Consider the following 13465-nt stretch of genomic DNA (forward strand, 5'->3'; position numbering starts at 1 on the left):
AATCAAATAGAAACATGGAGTACTGGTTTAGTTTCTCCCCAATCATCAGGTCCTCCCTGTCAGAGGAGGAGATACAGAAACAAGGATCTCAACAAGTTACAGGCCAATGTCTCAACAAAGTAAGTATCCCAACTTTTAGAATCTCCCTGTCAGAGAAGGAGAGGAAGGAACAAGTAATGACACTTAGCTGAAACTAGGTATGTATAGCTCACAAAGTAATTAAGTATCCCGACTTTTACTAAACCTGGAAAATGTTGAAGGAGATGAATTAATCCACACTACAAGTATCTGGAGAAGACAAAGGCCAGAGTTCAGACAAGTCGAATGGTTACAATCATGACATATCCTAGTACATACATCATTTGAGGCAAACAAAACCATGCCCTTCCCATGTAATTGTCGCCATGTTTACTCCTGCATGGTGGATTGCTGGCATTCCCTGGCTTCTCGAGCCGCCTCCCTTCGCTGACGGACTAGTCTTGGTATTTCCTTCCATGTCTTTGGTTTAAATACCATTACTGCATAAATCACAAATTATGTCAGAACAAACATGTACAAAGTAATCTTACATGAAGATTTACCATATAAAACAGAGAACAAATGACAAACGTGTTGAGGTGGTACATGTGATAGGATGGATGGCTGAATTTGCCGGTTAAATATGGCAAACACAGAATGGCTTACCTTTATACTGTGCATCCAGTTCTTTCAAACCGTTGTCAATGTTGCACAGTTGCTGCTGTAGGCATCTAGGGAGCTTCTTTATAGCTGGGCAGCCTTTAATTGCAACCTCTTGGAGACACCTGTATGCTTCAGGCTCATTCGGCAGGGATGCCAGTGTACTGCAGCCCTTAAGCCCAAGGTATACCAACGATGGCGGCTGCTCTCTCAGCAGCGACTCCAGCGATGTCAACCACCTGCTGTTATTGATATCCAGTATCTTGAGGGACGTAGGCAGACGGAGAATCCCCCCCAACATGCCATCACACTCCCATATTTTTAGAGATTGGAGACGAGAAGGAAATGAATGCTCTCGTGCTGCTGCTACTGCTACTGCTGCTGATGGCTCTAGTACATTGATGGACGCAGTGCCTTCTGGTTTCTGGAGCTCCCCCAGCTGACATGATAGCACTTGAATACTACTGCACCATCCAATAAATATGGTCTTTAAGGACGGAGGCAGATTTAGAACCTCTGGTAAGTTTCCACATCCAGATAAATGTAGATCTTCTAGGCATGGACAAAAGTGATTCATGGGTGAGGATGGCAACTCTGATACAGCTGCACACGTGATTGCCTCACTGCAAGAAGACCCTTGGACTAACTCTGACATGCCCTGCTGCTTGCCGAATATGCACTCAAGATTATCGCACCTATTGATACTCATTTTCTTGAGAGATGCCGGGACGTTGAACATCTCTACCAAACTTGCACACTCTCTTAACGAAAGACACTCCAGACCTGGCAGGTGTTGACTCCTTTCAGATGCTGATGGTTCAAGAGGCTGAAGCAGACTTGCAGACTCCAGTCCTGGTAGGTGTTGACTCCTTCGGGGCGTGGAAGGCTCAACAGGAGCCTGCGCGTATCCAGTCAGATTTTTACAGTTTGTAATCGTTAATATCCTCAAGGATACCAAGCTTTGGAACACTTTCTCTGGCCAGTGGATGAGCACATCACAACTACCAATTAATAACCTTTCAAGGTGAACAAAATAGTCCCATGGCTCTAGTGCACCGGATCCAAAGAATGAGTTGCAGCATTGTAACTCCATAACGGTAAGTGAGGATTTCTGGTTCCATTTATCCTTGCTGTCCACCGGTACAATTGAAGTGCACTCAACTCTCCTTGATGTTCTTCGTCTGTTCTCAGATGTTCTTTGTCTGTTCTCAGATGTTCTTTGTCTGTTCTCTAGCTTCAATACCAGATTGGTCAATGAAGACAAATATCTGTCTACAAAATGGAATATCTCCTGCTTGCCATCTTTAATTTCTAACACACTGAGTTTCGGTGCTTCTGGTAAATATATCAGCTTTCGGCACTTTTTAATTGATAGTTTCTCAAGCTGAGGAAACAATATCGGTTCTCCTTCGACAGCAACACCCCATCTCTGAAAACTATTCAAGTCTTCCAATGCAAGTACCTTTAGAGCAGGAAATGCTGACCGTACCAGTATATAACTTCCAGTACATGGTTCTTGAACCAACGGTGCTTCACGCATTGCTGCCAGCTTTCCACAGTACCTAACAAACAAGTTCTCGAGCAGAGAAAACGGTGTGCATACCCATCTATTACCTCCATGACATGGTTCTTCAAACAATGGTGCTTCAGGTAATGCTACCAGCTTTCCACAATGCCGAATAAACAACTTCTCAAGCAGAGGGAATATTATCTGTTCTTCTTGCCTCTCATTTATTTCCCACCATCTCTCAAAATCCGACAGATGCTCTAGTGTAAGCACCTGTAGTTTCGGAAAAGTGAAGGATGTACCACATCTGAACAAAAACTGCAATCTTTCACAACGGAAAAGATGGATCTCAACCATGTTTTGTAACATACCCATGGACTTTCCTCCATATGAATATATATTCAGAACCTGCAGCATGTCATGAGGCTCAAACTTGTCGAGCACCTTGCTATCACAAACAGAACTCCACCTTAACGTCAGTTCTCTAAGATCCTTCTTTTTCCCGAGATTTGGCACTTTTGCTTCTGCTTTTTCAACATTCTCTACCTGACGTAGCTCTAGCTGACCACCAAGATTTAAACCCTGCAGCTCTGCAACATCACTGCAATCGGGGCTCATAACTGCTGCTACAAAACATGTAAGTGTCTGCAGGTCAGTGAGTTCTCCGAGTTTTGGAGGCATGTTCTCCAACTTCGCACATCCGTGAGTATAGAGGTGACGGAGAGAAGTCAGATATTTCATTTGCCTTGGAAGTCGATAAAGAGAACGGCAGTTGGAAAGGTCCAATGTTTGCAGGTTATATAGAATACTGATGTCTTCGGGAAGTGCATTGATATAACTGCAGGAGAGATCAAGGTACCTCAGGTGATGCAGATACCTTGGTTTCAACAGAAATGATTTTTCCACTATATGGAGCTTCAAGGCATGCAACGAGCGGTATTTTGATAGATGATGTGATGAGCTTCGCATATGACTCTCGCATAGCAGTGTTTGTATAGCAGGGGATCTTTTCTGCCTAGAATTATTCAGAATACCATCTGGTTCTTCACATGACAAAAAAAAAATGCTGTGCAGTATCTCCAAGCCACTCAATTTCACTTAGCTCCATAGTCACAGCAACACATTCCTTTTCCATAACAGACATTGCAATATCATGCATAAGATCGTGGATTTTACATGTATTTCTGGAATAATACTCCCAGTCTTCTTTACTCTTCTCTATATCCAGAAAGAATGACCTTGAAGAAAGCTCATCAAAAATAAGTTGTCCAATGGTTTCAAGACTATCTTCCTTGTGTTCAGGGATAAAGCCATTTGCCATCCATAGCTGGATCAGCTTCGCTACATCAATCTTATAATCCTTTGGAAATACAGCACAAAAAGCAAAGCACTGCTTCATGTGCGATGGCAAGTCGTTGTAGCTAAGTTTGAGTATTGGCAAGATTCCAGTTTCCTCAGTGCAAATGCTGCTTCTAGATGCTATAGCCTGCCATTCTTTCACGGTGGTCTTGGTACGAAGTACAGAGTCCAGTGCACATGCAGCTAAAGGAGAGCCACGACATCTGTCCACAATCTGATCAACTATCTCCACTAGTTCAGCAGGCTTTTCTTTGTCCAGGCTGAATGCTCTAGCCTCAATAATTTTCTTTATGAAGTGATCCTCCAAAGCATTGAGATTGTAGGCTGCCCTATCTGCACCCATAATTTCAGCAACTCGTTTATCACGAGTTGTTGTCAACACTGCACTGCCCATGCCACCATGCTGAAGACATACCTTCAGAATTTCCCACTTACGTAACTCTTTGTTGTCCCAAACATCATCCAATACAAGGAGATACCGCTGTCCGCTGACCAGTTTTTGAAGTCTATCCAGTGGTGGTTTGTCTGTATCAACATTCTTATTGGGAGATGCTTCTACTATACTCTTGGCCAGAGAGTTCACATCAAAGGTATCAGAGACACAGACCCAGAGCAGCAACTGGAAATGCTTCTGAATTTCAGGATCATTGTATATGAGTTGCGCTAATGTGGTCTTGCCAAGGCCCCCCATTCCAACAATGGGAACAACTATGAAATCTGCATTGTTAGCTTGACCAAGTAGTGTAGCAACAATATTCTTCTTATCCTTGTCTCTGGATCTGCTGGCAATGTCTTGCAGGTCGGTGATAACAGAATCCGTCTGCCTCCACTTCTTGGGCACCGGCGGCTGTGGTCGGTACTTGAACCTAAAGGCATGCATCTCCGCTATAAGGACATCAATGGCCTTCAGAATCCGGCAAAGCTTGCGACCCATTTTGTAGTGGAACACAATACGGTTGTGAGTAGGGAATAGCTTTATTACATCGAAGCCAAGCTCTCTGTAGTGCCCCTTCTTCCTGGCTTCACGGCGGAGTGCTTCGTACTTGAACTCGTCAAAGACTTCATTTGCTTCATAGGCCGTGAAGCCAGGCTTTGGCACCTTCTCTATGAGCTCCTGAAGCCAGGCTTTGGCACCTTCTCTATGAGCCGTGGCCTGCTCCTCGGCGTCGGTGATGACGTCGAGGATGGCCGGAAGCTTGCGCTTGAGAACCTTGTGCTGCTCCTCCATTCCCTCCATGACCTTGTACTGGTCCAGGAGGGAGCTGGACGCCTTGTTCATCAGCATGGACACCAGTGGCCGGATGGCCATGGCGGCCACCAGCTCCGCCATTGGAACTCTCGGAAGAAACTCCTCGAACACAGGTGCACTGCAGAAATTAATGAAGAAGAGAATGGTGTGAGAAAGTCGTGTATATATGTAGAGCTTGGGATCTGTTTGTGGACAAATTACAAGTCAAAATACAATCTTGCAGCCATAGTTACCTTCACTAGCTCGCCCCTGACCAGCCACGCAGCAGCAGCGAGGAATAGGTGGTCCTCACATGCACGTCGGCGCCAGCTCCAGCAATATATCGGCGGTAGCAGTAGCAGCAGCAGCAGATTCAGAGCCCTTTTCGGTGCCAGCGACGCGGCGCAGAAGCAGGAGGTCAGGTGACTCCGGTGAAGTTATGGCGGCCGGCGCCGAACGGATGCGTGGGCGGGGCTGTAGGCAGGCTCTCGTCCGGAGTTTTGAGATTATTGTGAGATGTTGAACCTTTTGGATGCCTGAGTTGACAAGAGAATGTTGTGAGCAGGAGGAGTATAGTGCAATATACAACGGTCGCATGTAGCCTGAGATCTGTTCGCCAACCAAACATGAGAAAAAAATATTTAATCTTGCCACTAGCGATGCAGGCTTTAATAAAGCAATCAAATGGTTACACCGAGGCGCCGATAGCCGTCTGAGACGGCGCCGACAGCCGTCTGAGACAACATGCACCACCATTACAAAACGTCCGCTTGCAGCTAAGAAAATAATTTTGTTTCACATACGTTTGAAGCATCATGTGAGCGGTCACATGGTTGTCTCCAATCTCGTCAGTCATGACACGGGATTCACGGTCTTGACATTTACAAGCGTGCTACCAATTTCTTGCCATCAGCATCAGCACCCAGTTGGTGGCACTTATTCACAAGTTGTGCTATGAGTCTATTGCATCATTGGTTTCCACTTGGATTTCGTAACTATATTCTCTCTTTTTTCCACTCTGAAGTGTACCGAAAATGTTCTACCTGAATGTTTACAATCTACAACGGTTGTATACAGCCTAAGATCTGTTCTCGAGCCAATAACGAGAACAATGTTTCATCTTGCCATTAGCGATGCAGGCTTAATAGAGTAATCGAATGGCCACACCGAGGCGCTGACAGCCATCTGAGACAGTGTGCACAGCCATTACAAAACGTCCACTAGCAGGTAGGAAGATAATTATATTTCAGGAATAAAGTGGTTCATTTTGCATTCTCGTCAGTCATGGCACTTGTTTTATGCGTTACAAGGTGTCCTACCAATACCATGCCATCAGCTGCAAGTTGACCCCACTTATTTGCAAGTTGTGCTGAAAAATCTATTGAACCATTAGCTATGTTATGACCGGCTTATTAGGGGCTTAGCCCAGTGGGTTGTGCCTCAAGTTATCTTATTGTTATTACGGGCTTAGCCCAATTATCTTATCGTTATTAGGATCGTTTACTTAAGAGTCAAGTAAACATCTCTATATAAGGAGAGGAGATGTATCAATCTAATCAAACAAAAAAGCAATCATTATTTGCTCGGCTTCCCTTAGGGAGCCGGGAGACCTAACCCTAGCCGCCTCTTGCGCCTTGCCGCCTCTCCCTCTCGCGCACGACGGCGCCTTGCCGCCGGCGACCGCGAGCTTCGCCACGTCCAGCCCCCTCCTTCCCCTACAACCTACGCCCTAGACTCGGTAGGGTCCCAGCTCCTAACAATTTGGTATCAGGTAGCTTGGGTCTGATCATGTCTGCTCCACCACCCACCCCGCCGCTGCCCACCACGCCGCTGTCCACCACCGCCGCCCTCTCCATAGCACCGTTCTCCACCGCGCCGCTAGTGCTTTCCACCGCGCTGATCGACTCCACCGCAGGGGCCTCCACCGGCCAATTGCCGCCCCTCCCCGCGTCGCAGGCCGCCGTCTACTCCCTGGCGGAGATCACCGGCATCCTTAATGACCTCGTCATTGCCGTCCAGGGCATCCACCTCTACCTCGCCAGGCCTTATGGGCAGCCGCCGGCCGCCGCGACCGGTCCGGCCGTGCTGCCCTGGTACGCGGCCCCCACCGCGCCGATCGGGCCTCTACACCACCATTGGCCCGGTCAACCGTTGCCTGCCATCGCGGCCCTGGAGATCGCCGCACCCCCGATGCCTCCCGGGTCCGGGCAGCCGCAACTCCAGCTACCGGGCCAATCGACGGCCGCTATCGTGCCTCCTTGTCCACAGTGGTCGGCCCCGACCCTCGCTGCACTGACCACACCACCCGGGTCCGTGCCGCCGCAGCCGCAGCTGCCGGCCCCACCACCGCCCAGAATGGGGCCCGGGTCACCCATGCAGACCGGCATCCCGATCCAGCACGTGCGCTTCCCACCGTGCCGTCCCCCATACCGTCCTGGCTGATCGGATCATCGCCGCCACCCGTCTACACCTTGGCGGGAGAACCGCCATCGCCCACTCTTCAGTTCGGCGACCCCTCCGGCTCGGCGGGGCACGTCTCAGGCTGCGGACATGCTGACCGGGCGCCCCACTCCTCGCTGCTTCGCACCTCCGAGCCAGTCGTCCACGGCGCTCCGACTCAGACACCACCGCGGTTTGCCAAACTGGACTTCGCCACCTATGGCGGCACGGAGGACCCCCTCAACTCGCTCAACCAGTGCGAGCAGTTCTTTCGCGGGTAACACACCCTCGCCTCAGAGCGTACCTGGCTCGCCTCCTACCACCTCCGCAGCATGGCACGGACCTGGTACTACGCCCTCAAGCAGGACGAGGGCAGCATGCCCCCTTGGGAGCGCTTCCGCGAGCTCTGCCTCCTTCGTTTTGGGCCACCTATCCACGGGAGCCGCCTGGCAGCGTTAGGCCACCTTCCCTTCACCTCCACGATTCAGGAAATCGCCGACCGTTTTCCAAGCCCTGGCATGTCACGTGTCGGGCGTGACGGCGCAACAGCGGGCCGACCTCTTCGTCGGTGGACTTCCGGATCACATCCGCGTGGACGTGGAGCTTTGGGGACCCCAGGATCTTGCCATGTACTATGCCCGCGCGTTCGAGCGCCGCGCGGCGGCCATCGAGCATGCATCACCGTCCCCGACCGCTAGGTCGCTACCCTGGCCGGAGGTTCCCGCGTAGGGTCGGCCTGCTCAGGCTTCCGCGGCACCCCTCGCTGCGATCGCGGCGCGCCCGTTCCGCCGGCTCACCTCGGCCGAGCTACTCGAGCGTCGCCGCCAATGGTTGTGCTTCAACTGCGACGAGCCCTACACGCCCGGCCACGTCTGCCCGCGACTCTTCTACCTGGAGGATGCAGACTACATTCCGGAGGACGCCGTCGCCGCCGACCTGGCCGCCCCAGCTGTCGCGAAGGTGTTTGACGCTGGTTTATCACCTCGAGGAGTTTAGCAAGCGCTTCCCCACCTTACAGCTCGAGGACGAGTTGTTTATGCGGGCGGGGAGAAGTGTTATGACCTGCATATTAGGGGCTTAGCCCAGTGGGTTGTGGCCCATGTTATCTTATTGCTATTAGGGGCTTAGCCCAATTATCTTGTCGTTATTAGGATCGTTTGCTTAAGAGTCAAGTAAACCTCTCTATATAAGGAGAGGAGATGTATCAATCTAATCAAACAAAGAAGCAATCATTATTTGCTCGGCTTCCCTTAGGGAGCCGGGAGACCTAACCCTAGCCGCCTCTTGCGCCGCCACTGCCTCTCCCTCTCGTGCACGATGGTGCCTTGCCGCCAGCGACCGCGAGCTTCGCGATGTCCAGCCCCCTCCTTCCCCTACAACCTACGCCCTAGACCCGGTAGGGTCCCAGCTCCTAACAAGCTACCATTTGCAAGTTTCCTTTTGAGATACCAATTATACAGACTAGAAATAACAAAAGCTAAAATAAATTCTAAGAGAAGATGCAGAAACAGATTTGAACAGACGCGGCGCAGAAGCAGGAGGTGACTCAGGTGAAGTTATGGCGGCCGGCGCCGAACGGATTTGTGGGCGGGGCTGTAGGCAAGCTCTAGTCCGACGAATGCATGGGAGTTGGGAGATTTTTGTGAGATCTTGAACCTTTTGGATGGCTGAGTTGAGAAGAGAAATGTTGTGAGCGGGACGAGTATTCAGCCTGAGATCTGTTCTCGAACCAAACACGAGAAAAATATTTAATCTTGCCACTAGCGATGCAGGTTTTAATAAGGTAATCAAATGGCTACACCGAGGCGCCGACAGGCATTTGAGACAGCGTGCACTGCCATTACATAACGGCCACTTACAGGCAGGAAGATAATTTTGATTCAGATACTACGTTTGATGCATCACGTGAGCAGTCACATGCTTATCACCCAATACAAGGAAGAAAATGATTAATTTTTCAGTCTCATTAGTCATGGCATTTGTTTTGTGCATTACAATTACAAGCGCGCTACCAATGCCATGCCATCAGCATCAGCACCTATTTACAATTCGTGCTGTAAATCTAGCGTCACTGCTTTCCTCTTATTATCAAGGCTCCATCTGCTTGGATTTCGTAACTATATTCTCCCCTTTTTATTCACTTTGAAATGTATCAAAAATATTCACAATCCACAACGGATGTATAAGGCCTGAGATCTGTTCTCGAGCCAATAATAACGAGAACAATGTTTAATATTGCCATTAACGATGCAGGCTCTAATAAAGTAATTGAATGGCCACACCGAGGCAGGCACAAACAGTCGTCTGAGACGGCGTGCAGTGCAATTACAAAACCTCCACTTGCAGGCAGGCAGGAGGATAATTTTATTTCAAGTAGTATGTCGGATGCATCACATGAGCAGCCACATGCTTGTCACCCAATACGAGGAATAAAGTGGTTCATTTTGCATTCTCGTCAGTCATGGCACTTGTTTTATGCGTTACAAGGTGAGCTACCAATACCATGCCATCAGCTGCAAGTTGATCCCACTTATTTGCAAGCTGTTCTGTAAATCTATTGAACCATTAGCTACCATTTGCAAGTTTCCTTTTGAGATACCAATCATACAAACTAGAAATAACAAAAGGCCCTCCTGCCTGGGCAAGCCACAACGGCCACGTGGAGCCCCATCTGCCCCGGTTCGTGGGCGAATCGGGGCTAAAGTTGTTGGGCTTTAGTACCGACACTTTAGTCCCGGTTCGGCAACCGGGACAAACCGGCCTTATGAACCGGGACAAATGGAGCTTTTTCTACTAGTGTAACAGTAACCATACAGCGGAAGCAACAAAAATAAAGACAAAGAGCTAAAACAAGAGTGACGTTAGAAGATAAATCCTTTTATTGATCACTGCCTATGGCCATATTAACTAGTAAATATGTTTGAAGTAACAAATCCCAACAGTGAACCAAAATTTTTATTCGAATCAAGGAGCTTAGGTGAGCACCCCATTTCATTCATCATGAGACTGATAATACACCCTCAGGTTTGTTCAGTTCAGCTTAAAAACAAAAAACACCAGCTTGTCATGGACTAGCCCTAAGAACAACATGCAAAACAGAGTAGCAACGATGGCACTTACTTATTCATTACAAAACCAAGCAATATCCCTTTCTGCAAGCGGCAGCCATTTAAAAGAAGTTCATCGCATAACTTCCAGCGAAGCTTGAAACTTTTCCATCCTTCAATTCTTCGCATGGGCGGCGCCCACCCAAAATGTTTGTGAATCATGCATCTCACCAGATGTAACCCCGCGCCCCTGCTCCTGCACAGCGTGCAATCCTTTTCTCTGTAAGCTAGAAACATCCAATATGCAACTTTGCAACCTACACAACTGGGATCCATAAAAAATATATTTTTCAAGCAATTATCATTCCTTGTTTTTGAAATAGACCAAATAACTGGCGCTACCCTAGCAGAAACCAGATTCCTCTCTTTACCCCTGAAATTCATCACCCAATCACAAAATCACTCCATGCTAACAGGACTATATCAAAACAAAAGGCAAATATAACATGCAACCAAACACTTAAGGAATATATGATCCAGTGGCTCTTTTCTATTGCAAAAAAGACATTTCCCTATACCACACTACCTCTATGATTCACATTATCTCTGCCGATACTATTTCTGATTGCTAACCACAATAACACTATAATCTAGGTGGAACTTTTACATACCAATTTTTTTCTTTCTGGTCATTTCACTTGTTGAGCTTTCAAAGCTATAAACATAGGATGCACAGAAAATACTCCATTCTTCTCTAAAAGCCATTTACAGGAATCTTTTTTCTGTGTGGTCATATACATGAATCTTGCTCATTCCTCAAGACTAAACCCTTCACGGTCACCAAGCAATCGATGTGATAGCTCAGCAGTTTCACCATACAGATCCCCTCTAAATTTTAGAGCAATGAAATTAGCGTGTAACACTCTAGCTACAGAGGTATGCTTACACAAATATAAATTGTTTAACCTGGAGTACTTGTCACCTAAAACAGCACCCCCTCTCCATAAATCTTCCCAAAATCTAGTTCTATCCCCCAATTCCCCATTACTAACTATCCTTCTACAATTTTGCATAAAATAATTCTTATCTTTCATCAGCCCTTGCCAAAAAAGAGATTGGGAAAGTTTCACACTACACTGCCAAATTCACTTTTCTGATAAGATACTTATGTCTAAGAAATTTTTGTAAATGCCTGAATCTATTTCTAATTTATATAGCCGCTATAGCGTAGTTGATCAATAAAACGACAAGCTAGACGATGGAGAAAGATGGAAAACATAACAGGCAAGTATCTGCTACATGCCTGAGGGCACATCTGATGCAATGTGAGTCGTTCTGCGTCATAAATCAGTTCTCCTTGTATTCACAAAAATCGTCATCATGAGCACCTTGGGAGATTTAGAGATCAAAATCAATACAGAAAGTAATAAGGTTAGTCCATCATTGAGAAAAAAACACACACGTAAGTGCACAGGTAATTAGTGAGGTGTGACATGACTACCTTTTGCTATATGGGGGAACATATTAATATAAATCGGGGGATGATGGGGATGGGCATCGAGCGCGTGCCTCACCGCAGCCTCGGCTGCCTTGGCCTCCCCAACCCTCTCTCCAACATAATAGATACGAACCCAGACACCCCGCGAAGGGAGAGAAGGTTCCTCTGCAGACCCAAGTCGAAGCCACAGTTGCCATCATCTTTCGTCACCCGCACACCCAGACTGAACCTAACTTCTTCCGCCCTCGGCAGAGCTCCTGGTTCAAACATTATTTGCGCTGCTGAACCACAATCCAAGTCAAAGACCACCATACAATGGAACCCATCTGCACGGATGACTAGCAGCCGTTGTGTTTGATGGGTGCTCTTTATGTGGAAACGGCGAAGGGACGGCAACCCCCCAATGATTTCCACGTCCACCTGCTGCACTTCCTTGACTCTGTAGAGGCTTAACTCGGAGAGATTCCAGAGATGCGAGGGGTCTCTCTTTATCCACCCTCGGAGTGCAGAGAGTTGGCTGGGCATGTGTGATACAAATTCGCATAGATGTCTAGGAGGCACCCAACGTTCTCCCAAGAGATCCATCAGTTCAAAAGATGTTTCTATGAAACTGCAATAAATACCTAGACTTTCAATGTGATGTAGGTTGCACAAAGACTTCACGAAACCTTCATACAAATCCAAATTACCATCCTTGAAACGAATCCCAAGCTCCCTCAGGCTTGCTATGTTGCCAAGCTCATGCACAATAGTGTTCATAGAGGTCTGGATCATCTTCAACACTTCTATCGATGTAAGATTTTGTAACACACCGGGAGCAACCTCACACATAACAGCATGTAGGTAGATTAAACTTCTCAACTTACAAAAAGTAACAGGCAATTCGACGCCATATAGCTCATGAATTCCTTCAAGAACCAACACCTCCAAAAACTGTAGGTTTCCTATCTCAGCCGGAAGTTCACTAATTCCTGTCCTTGCTAGACCTAGGTACCTTAGATGAATCAGATGATCAACATCCTTGAGGTGAAGCTGTAGGCTGCTACTATTTCCCAGATTACAGTCCGACAGATCAAGTACACACAGAACTTCAAACCTTGACAGAGCTGGCATGATACTAACTGCAGGTGGAAAGATAGTAATTGACCTCACTCGTGACATACTCATGATTTTTGTGAGATGCTTGGCTTGATGATCTTCAGTTTTTTTCTGAAGGGACAAACGCCGAACATTACTTTGCGAAGACATGCTATTTCCAGCGCCATCCAACACATTAGCAAACTTTGCTTCATGTGACAAGTGGCAGATAAGGTCCAGAACCATATCATGTACACGGCAAGCAGATACCTGGCCTAGATAATCATATATTGGCTGGATCATACTTCTATTAATGAGTTGGTTGAAGTAATTTAATCCGAGCAAAAACAGGCTAGTTCCTTGATTTCGTTGGTGGACAAATCCTTCGGCCACCCACTTCCATATCACTCTATCTCTATTAATCTCGCTATCTTCTGGGTATATACTTAGATACAATAGACAAGTTCTCAGATGTGGAGGTAGATCATAATAGCTGAAAGATAATATCCTCCGCATCTCTTCTAAACTGATATCTTCTGTCAGTCCAGAGCCAAGGAACTGCAGCAGAATATACCACTCATGCCTTGGTTTCACCTTCTGACCACCAGCCAGAGCACTAGCTATAGTAATTA

At 47.3% G+C, this 13465-nt stretch overlaps 2 pseudogenes; both read right to left on the bottom strand.

Moving 5' to 3' along the window:
* Positions 1–250: 250 nt before the first annotated feature.
* Positions 251–4874, bottom strand: LOC119315624 (annotated as a pseudogene).
* A 5307-nt stretch (positions 4875–10181) lies between these two features.
* The window catches only part of LOC119349964, a 6018-nt pseudogene continuing 2734 nt past the window's right edge, over positions 10182–13465 (bottom strand).

The sequence above is a fragment of the Triticum dicoccoides genome, chromosome 1B, assembly GCF_002162155.2.
Source record: "Triticum dicoccoides isolate Atlit2015 ecotype Zavitan chromosome 1B, WEW_v2.0, whole genome shotgun sequence".
NCBI lineage: Eukaryota > Viridiplantae > Streptophyta > Magnoliopsida > Poales > Poaceae > Triticum > Triticum dicoccoides.